Consider the following 15,175-nt stretch of genomic DNA (forward strand, 5'->3'; position numbering starts at 1 on the left):
TGACATGCCATTTGAGACTGGTTCAGTATATTGGTCTTTACTTACGATCCTTAAAGCAACGTATTGGAACGGAGACATGTGCTATATCTTGCTTATTGCCAGACGTCGTGATGAGAAGGATGCAAGCAACGAGCACTTCGGCGTTCTTTTGACGAATCTATCTTGCGGTTCCGTCCGGAACTGAAATATCTGCCCGTCATGCATAAAGCCCCAGTGTCGCGCCTTTATTACGTCAACGCAAGAAGCGGGTCACCGACCCTCCTCAAGTGAGAGAGAAAGGGGAAAGAAATGAACGAAAGAAAGCAGTGCGACTGCTCCGAGCAAGAAACAGCGAGGCTCTCTTGACATTTGTTCTGCGCATGCTCTTCTTTTTCTTCTTCTTCTTCTTCTTCGTCATCTTCATTTACGACTACCCTCGCATTAATCCACGCCTGTGATACGCGCGTTCCATGAAGGCCGGATCGTTCACAAAGCGAACCGCAGTATTTCGTCGCGGTATGCACGGGTTGACTTGGCTGCCACTCAACTTCTTCTCCTTCTCCTTCTTAATCACTCGCATTTCTGAACATCTTGTCCCCGGAGCCTCCTTTCCTCATCAACGTCGCCTCCCGCCTTCTCGAAAAGCGCCGGCAGCAGCATCGCTATACCCTTCTGGTTCAGGCGGGGAAACGTCGCGCGAACGCGACGCCACGGCACCGAGTTGACGTGCTCGCCGAGCGAAACCGCCTCTCTTCTTACGTTTGTCATCTGTCTTCCTGTCGCACGAAGTCCCCCTTACTGTCCCGAGTGCACGGTCCTCCCTCGGAGTCCGAGAATTTCGCTCGCAGAATTTTCGTTCCCGTTTCTTCGTTTTGCAGTGCGTCCCGTCGACTTGCTGGCCTGCGGCCGAGCGTGTGCGCGTTAATCGAGGAAAACATCCGCAACGCTGAGCGCGTCTCGCTGTGCGGCTGCGGTCCCACGGTCTCTTAATTAGCGCGTGGATTCCGCCATTGCATTTATGCCGCCTCCTTTCACTTCTGTCGTTTTACTTTGCAAACAGTTCCTCTTCTTTCATTACGACGTTTGGGGCCGAGCTGTGTGGTTGGAGCGCGATAATAGAGCGCACTACTGAGACCACCGATGCGCCTCGCTCAGTCGTCTGTATACACAGAAATATTTGAAAAGAAGTATCGCGCTGAAACAGAGCGTAGAGCAGGCATTTATCAGATCTCAACGGCGCCGAATAAAACCGTTAGAGTAGCCAGTTTCAAAGAACACGCTTGTCTATATAGCGCGGAAACAAGCCGCTTTTACCATGTTAGCGAATGCATTAACCTGCGTCCTCTTCGAGGTTACTATAAAGGGGGGGGGGGGGATGAAGGAGCTGTTTACTTGCAATTTCCCTATCGGTGGGAAAGTGATAACCTGTTTTCTTCCTCGCATCTCGGTTCCCAGAGAATTCTGTGCACGTATTAGCGCGCTAGTATAAAACGGTTTGATTCCGGACTTTTCGTACCTGATTGTAACTGTTCTCGGGAAAGGCGCAGATAATAATCAAGAACTGAAAAAGCACCTCGTGAGAACGGTTTGTCGAAGGCCACCTATTGCTTTCGTCAATGACGACAACAGAAGGCATTAGAGTACATGCAGTATTAAGCTTCCGGTTACCACTATATATCCGGCAAATCTAAGTAGGCTACTCAGATATTCCACCCATTGCACGTAGTTCTAACTCAGTTGCGTTATACTACGTGCCCGCGACGCATGTCCGTAGTTTCCTAAGCTCGTTGAATAGCGCTGACGTCAAGCTCAAGATTGTTAACCTATAGAACACTTTGTGGCGTTGATAAAACTCGTTCTAAAGGACTAAAGTTTGATAAAATTCGAGGCTTGACTATTCAGATTTCACTAAACATCAAGGATCAAGCGACGAAAGATACAAACTGGGCACTTGGCACTATCCTGATACAAACATAGGACTCGGCGTCTGTCCATAATAACAGAAAGAAAACACGAAAAAGGCAGTTCTAAACGAAACGCTTTTGAACCATTGTTTTATAAAAGGCAACTATAACATTGCCTACGACGACTGTAAACATTTCGTAATTGACAACCCCGCATATGTAGTTACACTATGCGAGAGAGAGCGACGCTCGTGGCATTGAGTAACAGAATGCGCCAACAGCAAAACCTGTAACTAACGAAAAACTGCAAATCATCGAAAGAAATATCTATACACTTGTGAGGATCACGCATTATTTAGGCAGCCATTCTGCAGCGGTTATTCCTCTCATGCGCGTGTGGGAGCTACTAAGATTCCTGCTTCTTTAGTCCCTTGTATATATATATATATATATATATATATATATATATAAGGGACTAAAGAAGCAGGCATCTACACTTGGACGTAAACTTGCAAATTGCGAATCTTTATGGAACAGCTGAGCTGTCAGTGCACGCCCGTAGGGCTGCGGCCATGAGACACGGCAACTTCGGCAAAAAAGGACACGCTTCGGTCACCCTACACAATGCACGTATAACACTCGTGACAAGTTCCGAATCACAATTCCGTGCTCGTAAGCTTTCAGCACCTCTTCATGGAAAGTGTTCGAGGACATTAAATAATGGCCCAGCAGTTATTTATTGTATTTTTTTCTAGAGTGCTCTTTCCAGCCTCACCATAAATAACAGTAATAAATATTGCGAGAAAGAGGCAAAATAACGGAGCGAAGCTATAGGCTGCTGGAGAAAGCAGCTGAGAAGAGGCAGGCGTTAGTTGCGCTAACAAAGCAGCAGCAGCAGCAGAAAAAAAAAGAAAGAAAAAAAGCTTCAACAGCGAAAGAGTATTCAAGAAAATTCAAATGCACTAGGAGCTTTTTCTCTTTTCTAAGTGTTCGCCTGCGCTCATGCTTACGTAAGTGGGAAATCTCGCCCTGAACAATTACGCCTGTTAACTTTTACCCATGAAAAGCCACCAGTGCAACTGAGCTACACAATTGGGATTTGTTGCATTGAAGTCAGCACGCATATGAGCTCCGTATACTTGCAATACGAATACTCAAACACTACTTGGCGTTTCCGAGAACTAGGTTAACTCCCTCGTGCAAGACTTCATGGGCTCAACCACAACGCTTCCCTTACGTACGCTTGCGCTTGCACTACTTGGTGAGTCTGGGCTCCCGCCACTTACGATAGCGATTGGCGCGATAGAAATGCGATTGCCTCGGCAAGAGCCAACCGCGGGAGGCATTGCGCGAGAGAAGTTTTTCGAGTATACGGTTACCCGACAGCGGTGCTGCTTCAAGAGAGGCGGCCCATCTGACATATCCTTGCCCATCGAATCGCTTTACTGACGCAACTCATACCCTGCCTGCTTATGCTTGCTGCCTCCATGCAAGTTGTCTGGGTCGCGAGCTTGCAAGTCGTGCATGTACTCGCGCGATAAACACGCCGCGCACTCACTTTTCCGATGCCCCAAGAGGCCGACTCTCGGAGATACGTTTCCGTCATTACGAACAAAGTGCATTTCTCGATATCTCTCTACATCCTGGGTTATTTCACTTACGTCACTTAAGTAAGTAAGCACCGCATTAATTCGTCGTATCTTGCGACTTCCGCCCACGTTCGCGCGCAGGGCTCCACCGAGCAGCCTTCTAGTGGCGACTGATTTCTCGAGGCTAACGTGCCTTTAGTTCCGAGTCCTCAAGCTATAGGTACGACCAAGGCCTAGTTAGCTCTTGCTTTTGGACACGTTACCTAAACGAGCATAGAGGCCAGGCACGAGAGGAGAAAGACTCTACACAGCGTGTTAGCTCGATCGCAAATCTGAAATCAAAGAAGAAGATATTACAGCAAAGAAAAGGAAAACGGGTGTGGCAGTGAGAGCAGCGCAAAATGAAATCAGAAGAAGCCGTAGCGGGTGCGAAAGGGAGTTAAGAATAACTAATAATATCAAAGAACAAAACGGCGATCAAAATAAAACGAAAGGCAAAGAGAAGTAGTAGCGAACGCGGGGCCGGGTAGGGGTGGGGTGAAATTAGGGGTGGCAAGAGGTAAGCGTAGGGGAAAGGAGCCTCCCATTTGGGAGAGGGAGTTCGTCGAGCTCGCACGAGAGGGAAGGAAGCGCTGGAGAGGAAAGGGTTGGCGTTGGAAACGGTCTCTTCCGCTGCCTTCCACCTTCTGTTTCTCTCCCTCCATCACTCTCTCTTTTTCTTGGTTCTTCCAAAGCGTTTTTTATGGCTTTTTTCTTCTTTCATAACCCCTCCCTTTTTTTCTTCCTGCTTATTATTTTTTTCGCTCCTGTCCTGGTGTTTGCTCGGTATCGTTTGGAAAGGGTTCCCGTATTTCTCTCCCTCCTCTTTCTTCCCTATTCACTGAGGAGAGGCTTAACATTCGGGAACCTTCGTCGTTCGTCTCGCAGCAAAGCCGTAGCCCGAGCTCCTCGACTCCGCGTGTTGGTTCGACGCGAGTGCGTGTTCTTCCTCTAGCGCATTTCCCCTTCCCTCTCGCGCCCCTCTCTCCCACTCTCAGCCCCCCTCCCCCTCCGGGTGTCGCGAGTGCGATTCCGCCGGCACGGCGGCGATGTAGCGAGCTCCAGGCTCGGCTCGCGACCGGCGTCGTTGTCGTCAGCGACGTTTTCGGGTGAGCACGGTCGTTGCCAGCGGTGACAACGCTAACGCCAGTTTCCTTCCTCAGTGAGTGACGAGATCCGACGTCACTCGACAGCCGCTGGACAGCGCAGCGTGGAATCTTCTTCCGCTGCTCCCGGTCTGGTCTCCAATAATCCTTCGTCGCACTTTGTTCACCGAGGCGTTTTCACGTGACCAAAGGAGACCCGCATGTACCTGGCTTGGTTTCCCCATCGACTTCGGTAACGGCTCCGCTCGCACTTTTGGGTTCCCATTCTTGAAGCGACGCTCCGAACTTGTAAACAAACTCCGCGAGTTGATCGCGCAGGCGTTGTTGCAAACTGAAGAAGCAAAGCCTTAGCACGCGTTTGTGGCTCGCAGCACTTTGGGAGGGGCAGTGATGAAGAGCACTCGTGCGCGGCACCGATCACGTGACTCGTCGCTCCAGCCGTCATGAGCCTGTCGGCAGCCCGTGACAGACGCCTCGGCGGGCGCATCGCGCACAACGTCGGCAAGACGACAACGGCGGCGCCGGACCTGCCGCCGAGGAGGCAGCGACGACTGATCCCGCCGAGTTGGCGGTGACTGCCGTGCGACTTGTGTGTGGGTGCTTCGTGTGAGTGTGTACTGTGCGCGTGTCGAGGCAAGTGGACCGACCGTTGTGCGCCGCGAGCTTTTGTGTCGACGACCGTTCCGATTTCCGTCGATGTCGTTTGTGATCTCCGCGCTTAGGATTCGAAACGACGGAGCGCGACATTCGATTTCCTGTGCGCTTGTGTGACGTCAGTTCGGCACTTGTTTTTCTGGGAGTCTTCGAAGCCGCCAGGACTCGAACACTCGACTTTTTCACGGTGACCCGGCTTCTTTTGTCGTAGCTCTTCCAAGTTCAATGGCATGGTGAGTATTTTAGAAGCTTGTCGATGACCGGCTGTTGTTGTATGTGTTCCTTTATTCGCTGTCGTGCTCTATATACTCCGCATTGAGCATCTACTTCTTATAGGTTTATTCGAAGACATGGCGATACTGTATTGAAATTGAATGCGTTGCCGTCGTTCTGCAGAAACATGCAAGCAGGCGGCATAACTGTTTGCACCTGCGAATAGGATTAGTCACGTGTGACTTAGCTGTTTTTATATCACCATAACAGAGTGAAATTCAAGGGTGATAAGACAGTAAAGATAGCTCAGATCGGGCAACAACTGTCATGTTTGGTGTTTAAAAAAACGATTAGGTCAACGATAAGTCAACACGTTTCGTAAAGATCTCAATATTGGAGTTCATTTAAATGTAGCAATCAGCTATAAAAGGTACCCCTTTAGTCGGAAAACAAGAACCCAAGTATTGTATTTGATGACGGCGTTTTGCTGTGTGGTATCGACTTGAGCGGTCACACTTTCTTTCTTACTGTTAATTATACGGGGAAACGGTAGACGACAAGTGACACTGTTCTTCAAATAATGACGTTAATTATCACTCATCTATATACACAAAGAACTCAATCGTTTTATGCCATCGAAGTTTGTATTGTGTTTTGTGTGCTACTGTGCATGTGACTGAGTGGAACTCGGTTGACATATATATGCCTGAGTGTATGAGTGAAACAGAGAGACAGTCTATGTGTGGACGTGTATGTTAAACAAAACGGCACTAATATTGTCCCGCGTAGACCACACCGCAGTTTAATGCTTTTACATGACATACGAGTGCACTGCAATAGCTGCAATTAGATATTGCACACCCGATGAAGCGATTTTATAATTTCTATAACGCATACCGGAAATAACCATCCACAATGAGCTTGACTTCTGTTCCTTTTGAGAGTCTTTTGCACTCGCGGTGTGTAACGATAATCTGCGACAAGTTTACACATTTTCGATATGTAATGCGCCTACGCAGACCGATCTTCAAGATGAAATATTGTCTACAGTGTATCCATTGGTTCGACGACTTGTAGCTTCAGGCTTAGGTGAGAGTACTGACTCTGTCCAGATATTGCATTAATCTTATCTTCCTGGGGCAAATATCATTCACACTGACAAGCTAGGCAAACAGCAACTAGCGCGACGCTCGCAAAAGCTTTCACATCGTGCGTCGCTTACACTGACAAATAGTGTACGAGTGCGTGTTATGAAAGACGGGGAGCAGTGAAACTGTCAAAAGAAGAAGCAGTCTCCTAACTCTCACTTCTTTGATTACGACGTGATAAGTACAAAGGAGCATTGGAATATGTAGAACCGTGTTATGAGAACACGCGCATGAGATAACGGCGCAATTTGAGCAGGGAGTATTGACTTCTGAAAGAAATTCTGTAGCATTTAATATTGTCATGATGTGCGCAAGTATATACGCTGTGTGCATGATCGGAGTCAAACAATCTACGGTGGTTAAAGCGTGAAAATTTAAACTTCTGGCTGCAACACACATGGCAATACCCGTGGCGCTATACGTCGTATCAGTTACAGGAATATTGCAATTGACGCGACATATTCATGCGGAATTAGAGCCTTGTCATTAGAACATCGTATCCTGCAGGCACTGTTTCACCTTATATCCCGCTCGTAAATGCACCTCGACGGTCGTGCAACCTTTCAGACAAGAACTCAATAGAACCGAACAGAAGTGAAGCGCACCTTTATTTTCAACGTAAAAGTGCTTCATATAGTGATAATTCAAGACGTCGGCATCGAATTGGTCAAGAAAAAAATAAAATGATGAAAATGAACGTTTAGCAGAGAATCTTTACTTCCATAGCGTGACGTTTTACAAGGCGGTGCTAGCCATTTCCTTTTGCTAGCTTGAAGCAAACGGAGGTGATCTTAATGTTTAGCTATTCAAAATAATAATAATCGTACGCGTTAGACGTAAATTCTCACTGAAAATTTGTTCTTAATGACGACGAGCTAGCGTCGTAATGGCGAAAGTGTCCGCCTCACGCAAGGATCACTGCCGTCACTCGCGGGCTGTATGCAACAAGCCGTAAAAATTCTCTTCCAACGCCCGCTCCATTCACGCATTCGAGCACTCCGATGTCGACGCTCTCCGACAACAATAGTTCATTGCCACTGGGGCAATTTACGAGTTCGGCACGTTTCGACAATGGGCGCGAGTGTGCGGTGCGAGCGACCGCGCGGCTTGTATACCCAAGACGTGGCACGCGCACGCTTCACAATGACCGCAGCATGTCGAGAAAGACGCGCCGAGGGGACGTGCTCTGTCTGTACAGTGGTACATGCAAAGGCAGCCTGTCTGTGCGTGCAAAAAGGATCGAACCAGGGTCGGTCTCGGGTTCCGTCAAAAGCTCCTCGGGACACGTGCTGGGATTCTTTTCCGCGCTCGACAATAGCTTGTTTTCGTTTCTGAATGATCCTACCGAAAAAAAGAAAAAAGAAACACCGGCCGCCTGCCGTCGGACCCTGTCCGGATGGGACATTTGTTTGGAGCTCTCCCGCACGAGCGATGAAGGCGCGCGAGCTCGTGGTCTGACCCTGCCTTCTTTCGAGGCGTGCACCCCTCCCCGACGTGGTCAGGATCGAGTGTGTTGCAAAGCCCGTGCCGCGTGTATACACCTTTCAAGTCGCTCCGTCGACCTGAGGTTGCTATCGCTTTTTCCTCCCTATATTACTCGCGGCCTCTCCTCCTGCGTGTTTGGTGTCTAAGCGCTTCGCGATTCACTGTAGATGACGGCCAGCGGCATATACAGGTACGCGAGAAAGCATGCATGTGGACGGAAGAGCACGCTGTGTTCTTACGGCTGTAGTCATGTTGTGTTTTGAAAAAGAGCCTACTTTACAGCTGAACGCGTTACTGTGCCGCTTTGTTCCATAGAACGTTTGTGACTACTGTTTCGTTCGACTTCATGTTTGGGCAGCAAGCACAGCGCAGACGAGCACTATACACAGAATGAAGCAACGACCATCAACATGATTTTTATAAGCAATGTCGTGCACGAATATTGCATTGCTTCCAGTAACACTTTTGAGTTGCTAGTCAAGTGCCTGTTTCGTTGCTTCTTCCTTTGTAGTCTTCGTATTAGAGTGTGCGGTGCTCCTCAAGATGAAGTCGTAGAATTGATCTGGTTCTAACTTTAAGACTTCTGATGAGTTAAAAGTGACAGTGCAGCTGCCTTTGACATGAAGTCGCCGTCTAGGCGAAGCAGTATTCTTCCGCCTCTTTTCTCTTTCGCTGGCGGATTCCGACACTGTGATAGATAATCGATGCAATGCTTGATCATCATGGCCAGCTATATTAGTTGGCCAGCTATATTAGTTGTACATAAATCCCGCTGAGTGTAGTGTTAGTGAACTGCGATCTTCTGAAGACAACAAGAGCATAAGTACTGGCATTAATAAAGAAACTGGAGTAATCATGTAGCAGCCCACGCTCGACAGGCAAAAAATTACGCCCGTAGAGATTTCACAAGGCCACAAGCAACGCTGTTGCTTTCTTGAATCGGATGCGATTTCTTCGAAGTGTTAAATGAAGCAACACTTCTGGCATCTCTCTACGAATAGCCCTCTACAGGAAAAATAGCCTGACCAAAGGGACTAATGAGGCCCGGCAAAAATAAAGGGAGGGAACAAAGGTAAACGGAAGGGCACAGGTGGACAGGATGAGCGCTCGTGCTACAGGCCTTCTGCGTCCTTCACCTCGTGTACATTATAAATATATTCACCAAGTTTCCCAGAACTCGGGCATGCCGGCCAAAGACACGGCGCTGTAAAGGTGCCGCAAAACACGGTACACTCGGGCGGGCACAACAGGCATGAGCGGGCGACGTTGTAAGGGCTACTCTGCGGGCTCCGAGGGGTCCGCAGCTCTCTCTCTCTCCCGTGAATGGCCCATCGCGTGCGAGCTGAGTGCTGGCTCGCGCGCTGGGTGCCCTTCCATTCACCTGTCCCCGACGTGTGCTGTCCCCCCGCCTTCTTCCGGCTACTTGCAGTCACGGCCTCTCGCCGTGCCGTACACGCGCCTCCGTCCCTCCTCGGGGGCTGCCCTCGCCTTCTGCGCCGTTTCTTCGCGTGTCCAGGCGCGTGGCAATGCATTGTACGGCCTTCGCCGCTGCTTCCGCAGTCGTCATTTCTTTTTCTTCATCGCGGATTAGGTTATCCTACACACCCCCGTTGGAAGGCGCTAAGGTACTTCTGCGTTGTGCGCTCTTTCTTTTCGTTCCCGTATAGCGAGCGAAAAGCACACATTCGGAGCATTTGTTGGTGCGACGAAGTTTCACTGTCTGATGTCGTCATTGTGGTACGATGAGCCTTTCCACAATTGCTACAACCCGTCGTCTGTGTTTCTGCTGCCCGCAAAGTTCTGCAAGGTGGTTGCGTCCGCTTTTGTTTTTATTTGTAGATATCTTCTTACACTGTGTGCAGCACCATAGTCTGGTATCTTTCATATATTATGGAAGTGACATGGGCCTTTTCCCGAGGCAAATTTGTGCAGTATCCATAAAAAGACTGCCAACACGTAATGGCAACTACAGGTAGTCGCTGCATTTAATTCTTGTTTTATAACTCGGGAGAGAACAGAAAAGAAAAGACGACGCTTTAAATCACAAGTTAGGCTCGTTCGTAAAAAAAAAAAAAAAAAGCAGATATATCCCCACAGGTCGCTACTCGTTCACTTCGGTAACGTTGTCATTCTCCTGGTCACCCTCGCCAACCGAGTGGCGAGGGTGATATAAACCCTGGTCATTCTTCGGTTATTGGCGGATAAGGCGTACCGTCCGCGAATTCGCAGAGCAAACAGCGGGCAGTCCAGAATTAAAGTCAACCGGCAAGCCGGCCTCGCCTTTGTGCACAGAGCAGAGGTTGCGACAACCGGCGCGCCGCACATGCAGGGATACACTCCAACGCGGGCCGCCACGAAACAAAAGCGCGCCAAACGAATCGCTCATTTCCCTTCGTCCGCTCTGACAGCAGCACAACCGCTCGCCCATGTGTACCCCCGCGTGTGTTTTCGCGCGCGGTCAGTTTCGAATGGGTTTCGGCTCGGCCCGTAGCCGCCAGAGGCCGCCATTCGTTACGCTCGCGCACGTAAAGCCGTAGCCACAATTAGCCGGCGGCCAGACAAAAAAGAAGCCCTCTAGCCGCCGTGCGGCGAAGGGTTACAACAGTCCGTCCCTCCTTGCGGAAATCTACCGTTTGAACAATGCGCTATAGGGACATCTGTCGCATCCTCCTCCGTTTCGCTCGCCTCATCGTTCGCTTCCCGATCACCCGCACCCGTTCCGACATATACGCCGTATGCCTCAGATATAGTACAGCACGCACCAGTGAAGAAGCCGAGCGGAATCTCTCCCTCACTCTCTCTCTTTCGACAGAGGGCCAGCGAGCGGTCCCAGGGCCTCTCGCGCGAACCCTGCCTCGACGACGCTTTACCTTTTGCTCGATCCCTGCTTCCCTCTGTCTTTCTCCCTCCTCGAGCGCGGCTTCCCCCTTTTAGTCCCGGTGAATCCGCCGTTTCCTTTTTCTTGCGGGCGCCGCTTCCCTATATTCGGCAACCCTCGCGCCGCGCTGGCTGCTGTCACGCTCGAGGTCGCCTCCAGCACCACCGCACGCCGTCGTCGTCGTCGTCAGAGGCGCGCTCCTTTTCCCCAAAACGGAACTGGCGAGGAGGAGAGGAAGATTAATGATGGTTTGATGGTCAGGGAGAGAGAATGATGATCGGAGCTGCCGCCGGGACGCCGGGCTTGGCAAATCTATAGCGGCGGCGGCGCGCATTGAAGCCCATCTCGCCTCGCGCGCGTGTTGCAAGTTTCCGAAACGCGCACATGCGCACATAGCTGAGCACGCGAGGTATACTTTTCTCTTGCAGCAGAAAATCCTCCAGTTTATTGTCGGCCGCGCTGTCCTTTATGCGAGCCTTTCTTCTTTATCGGCATGGAAGCCCCCCTTCGCCCTTTTCATTGCTTTTCTGCGCCTCTGGACTGTGTGCAACCGGGATTCGTTTCGGCATGGAAGCTGTGAAAACGGCGCGAGAAATGTCGAAAAACACTTTGTACACAGTGCCTGACGAATAATACGCAGCGAAGGCTGTTCAAAGGTGCGCGTCGCTTTTGATGCAGAAAACATTCACTTCTCCGGTGAGTGCTGTTTATAAATAAGCGTCACTATGACAGGAAAGTGTTGATCCTTTCTCGTCCTCTCTTTTTTTCCCTGCTCGTTTACGCTGCGGCTTCCTCCCGGCCCGTCCTTTCGTGGTGGGAGACGGATGGTTTTTCGACGGCGGGCAGGGACAGTGGCGTGACTGTGTCCCTGTTGTTGGCGTACTGATGTTGCGGGTCCGTGTCGCTGAATTTGCCGCGCCCAATGATGTGCGTATAATGTGTGTAGGCAGTAGCGAGCTACGGTTCCCACCCTCTTGTTGGTATTGCTGTTGCGGTCGTCCTCCCTCTTGCGTATGGTGGCTACATCGACGTGGTATATACCTCAGGTGCTATATCGCATTTGATATGGTGCGCGGCCTTATGGGAAATTTCTTTCCCTTTTCCTAGTTTATTTCGTTATGCCCTTCAGGGATCCAAAGGCTCACGTTTTACTTTTTGTATTGAGCGAAGGCAGTAAGACACTATTTGTGGGCAAGTGTTGGACTTCGAGGTGACTCTGTGTGCGCGCTTGGAAGGTTTATGCTGAACGACGGACGTTTGGCACGCCACAACAATAACGACATTGCGTTCATTCCGTTACGCTGTGTTTCAACAGCATCACGAGATGTCGGAATATATGTGTGTCAGTGTGTGTGTGTGCGCGCGCGTGTGTGTGTGCGTGTGGGGCTGCCATGGCCGGGAAATTAACCCGAGACGTTGTGTTTAGCAGCGCAGCGTCATAGACAGTAAGCCTCCACAGCGGGTGATGGAAATTATTTACAAGATCTAATAGAATGACACAACGCGAACGCAAGAATTAGTCTTTTGCCTTTGTTATATGTGGACCTGACGATCTTAACAATTCTATATTACAATGCTATCTGTTTTTCCCCGAATCGTCGGTCATTCGAGCACCGCTCCACCCAAATTGTCACAACGAAAGCATGCTGCGACGAAATCACACAGCGAAGGCACGCGATCAACAGCACATCGGCCTCGTACCTGCAGGATGCGCACATGTCGCGCGCGTGGCACTCTTCTCGCTGCTTCACCCCTCAACGACGGTTCGCGTATTGTTCGGCATTTTCTTGATTTTGTTCTTCCGTTTCTGGCGGGTGTGCCGTTCACGCGAAGTCAATCAGTCACGGAGAGAACGCGCTGCTCCTTTTTTTGCGAGCAAATGTTTGCTCTCTGCTCCTGCGTCTCCCATCCGGCGGCGCTCGAGAAATTTAGGCCAGGCGACGTCGCTTCTTTTTGTCTCCCCCGGACAGGACCGCGCTCTCGTCCTCTCTCTCTCTCTACTTTCTGTTCTTTACATATTTCCGTCGGACGGAAGCGCCATATGGCTCTTTTATAAAACAAGGTGATCCCTAAATAACCTTCCTGGGGCATAGCGCGAACGAATGAGGCAAATAGTACACAACGACTGACGCACACGCGCGTGCCATACTTAAAGGACGGTATATACGTACTTCGTCTGCGCCTACTTAATATCGTGCACTGTTGCGAAAGGAGGACGCAACGAATAAGAGACGGCTAATTGTCAGCCAAACCCACAGACCTCAGCACATAAAGTTGCCTTGACTCGGTGCATCCATCGGGGGTCACATCGTTTCCTTGCGAGGGTTGGCCAGCACACGTATACGCGCTAGCCTCTCCACAGGCCATGGTCACTTGCTATATAGGAGCTCTATACATTTATTGCGCGATGAATTGACAACGTCTACAGTTTCCGCTTCCATAATACTGCACTGTATTAGCAAGACGATGCGCAAGAACACGCTGCCGCGAAGTGCAGCACCTACACGTCCTCGCGCAAACAGGGGCGCGCACACGTATTAGGGGGCGGGTAACTAATACCGTGTGTGGCTCGAATGCGCCAGGTCGAGCCCGCCTAAGAACACGAGCCAAACTTAAGCTTCCCGGGAAGACGTCATCGCAGAAACAAATATTTCATGAAGCGAGAGGAGCGCCAATGGTAAATGCGCCACGCGCGGAGGATTTTCGCGACGTCGCTCGCCGTGTATATGCGTTGTTTCGCTGACGCTTTCTTTGGATTGTTTCGTCCAACGGATACAGTTTCAGTCCTGTGCGCTTGTTGCTTTCATGGAAACAGGGAGTCTCGAGGCACGAACGCGGTGCTGCTTTCTTTTCTTGGCTCCGCCGCCACCGCCCCCGTATATATGCGAAGGTAGGTAGGTCGGCAGGTCGCGCGCTTTCGGCTCGCCATTGGCCGGTATATTTGCCGCACAATTGGGCCCGAGGAATGTGCAAACTCCGAGTGTGCGCGTTTGCCCCGAGCTTTGGCTGCGAACCACGCGGCTCGGAGCCAAGACGAGAAGATGGCGAGACAAAGAGGCAACGGCCGCTGCGAGAGAATTGAGCGTGTCGATTGGCGCCTGGGGCGTGGTGGGAGTTTTAAAATGGAATTCACGATAGGAATTATCGTGGTATACAGTGTAGTATACGAGGGGTCACACTTGAAAGGACGTTACGAAACAGAGGTATGCGACGTTGATGTCGACTTTATTTGTACTGCCAGGATGAAACGAAACGGAAATAATTTGTAAACGGCTTATATGTGATCAAGTCCTTAACGCCGCTATCGTTGAGAGCCACTAGTATAGAGTAACATGGTGCACCGATATCTCATTTACTTATCTTCGGCATATGGGCTCGGTACAGTACGGCGCAAGCTGCGAATAACGGCCCGATCAAGAATCCGTGACGTCAAGAGTATGCATGTCATGACAAACTTTATTTACTCTTTATAGATTTGCGAGTGCGAGCAAGTATTGCGTGATTAATTTCCGATACGGTAATTCACGCCGACTCAACGTTAAACAGCCGGTTAACCGGTTACGTATTGGTGTCGCATCACCATCTCCGGTAACAACACACGCAGAATAATCAATCGCACCCTCGCGGTGGTGCACAGCCGCAGCGCATTTACAACGAGATCGGCGCTCTCCTAACTATCGCATGCATGCCGTTCGGTTCGAAACAACGCTACGCGATTCAAGTCTCGACCGATAGCCTCTATACACCGGAGGGAGCGTTCGCGGACCTTTCCGCCCGCCGGCCTTGCAACGGGCAAACTGATTGCCGCGGCCACCATACGTTCGAACGCTGCGGTTCTCCCAAAAGACAAAAGGCCGCGGATGTGGGACTTATAATCGAGTCGGCGGTCGGTATATAGTGTGTGCGTACACGCTTATAATCGCGGCCGCGAAGGAGGCTCGCGCCCGCTGCTTCTCGTTCGTCGGGGCCGGCGCGCGCTCCGCCTGCAGATGAGGGTGACCGGCCGAGCATTGGCCGCCACGGCGCGCCATGTTTATTCAGCGCATGCTGCTTGACCATACGCCACCGCGCCAAGCCGGCTTTCAGCACCACCGGTTGGCGCTACCGCGAAGAAGGCGCGCGTTGTGTGCGCGTCGATGCCAGCGCGTGCGCGGAGCCCGTTAGCAGCCGTCTCCGTCTT

General features: G+C 50.6%; 1 protein-coding gene across 2 annotated transcripts in view; it reads left to right on the plus strand.

Moving 5' to 3' along the window:
• LOC142575417 (uncharacterized) overlaps positions 1–15,175 on the plus strand; it is a 629,386-nt gene that overhangs the window by 173,537 nt on the left and 440,674 nt on the right. Inside the window, exon 1 of one of the 2 annotated variants that reach the window (XM_075684778.1) lies at positions 4,572–5,504. The exons of the other annotated variant lie outside the window; for it this stretch is intronic. The gene's annotated coding sequence lies outside the window, so the exon portion shown is untranslated. Of the gene's footprint in view, positions 1–4,571; positions 5,505–15,175 lie in introns of those variants that run through there. 2 annotated transcript variants of the gene reach the window in all.

This window comes from Dermacentor variabilis, chromosome 3 (genome assembly GCF_050947875.1).
Source record: "Dermacentor variabilis isolate Ectoservices chromosome 3, ASM5094787v1, whole genome shotgun sequence".
NCBI classification, from domain to species: Eukaryota; Metazoa; Arthropoda; class Arachnida; order Ixodida; family Ixodidae; genus Dermacentor; species Dermacentor variabilis.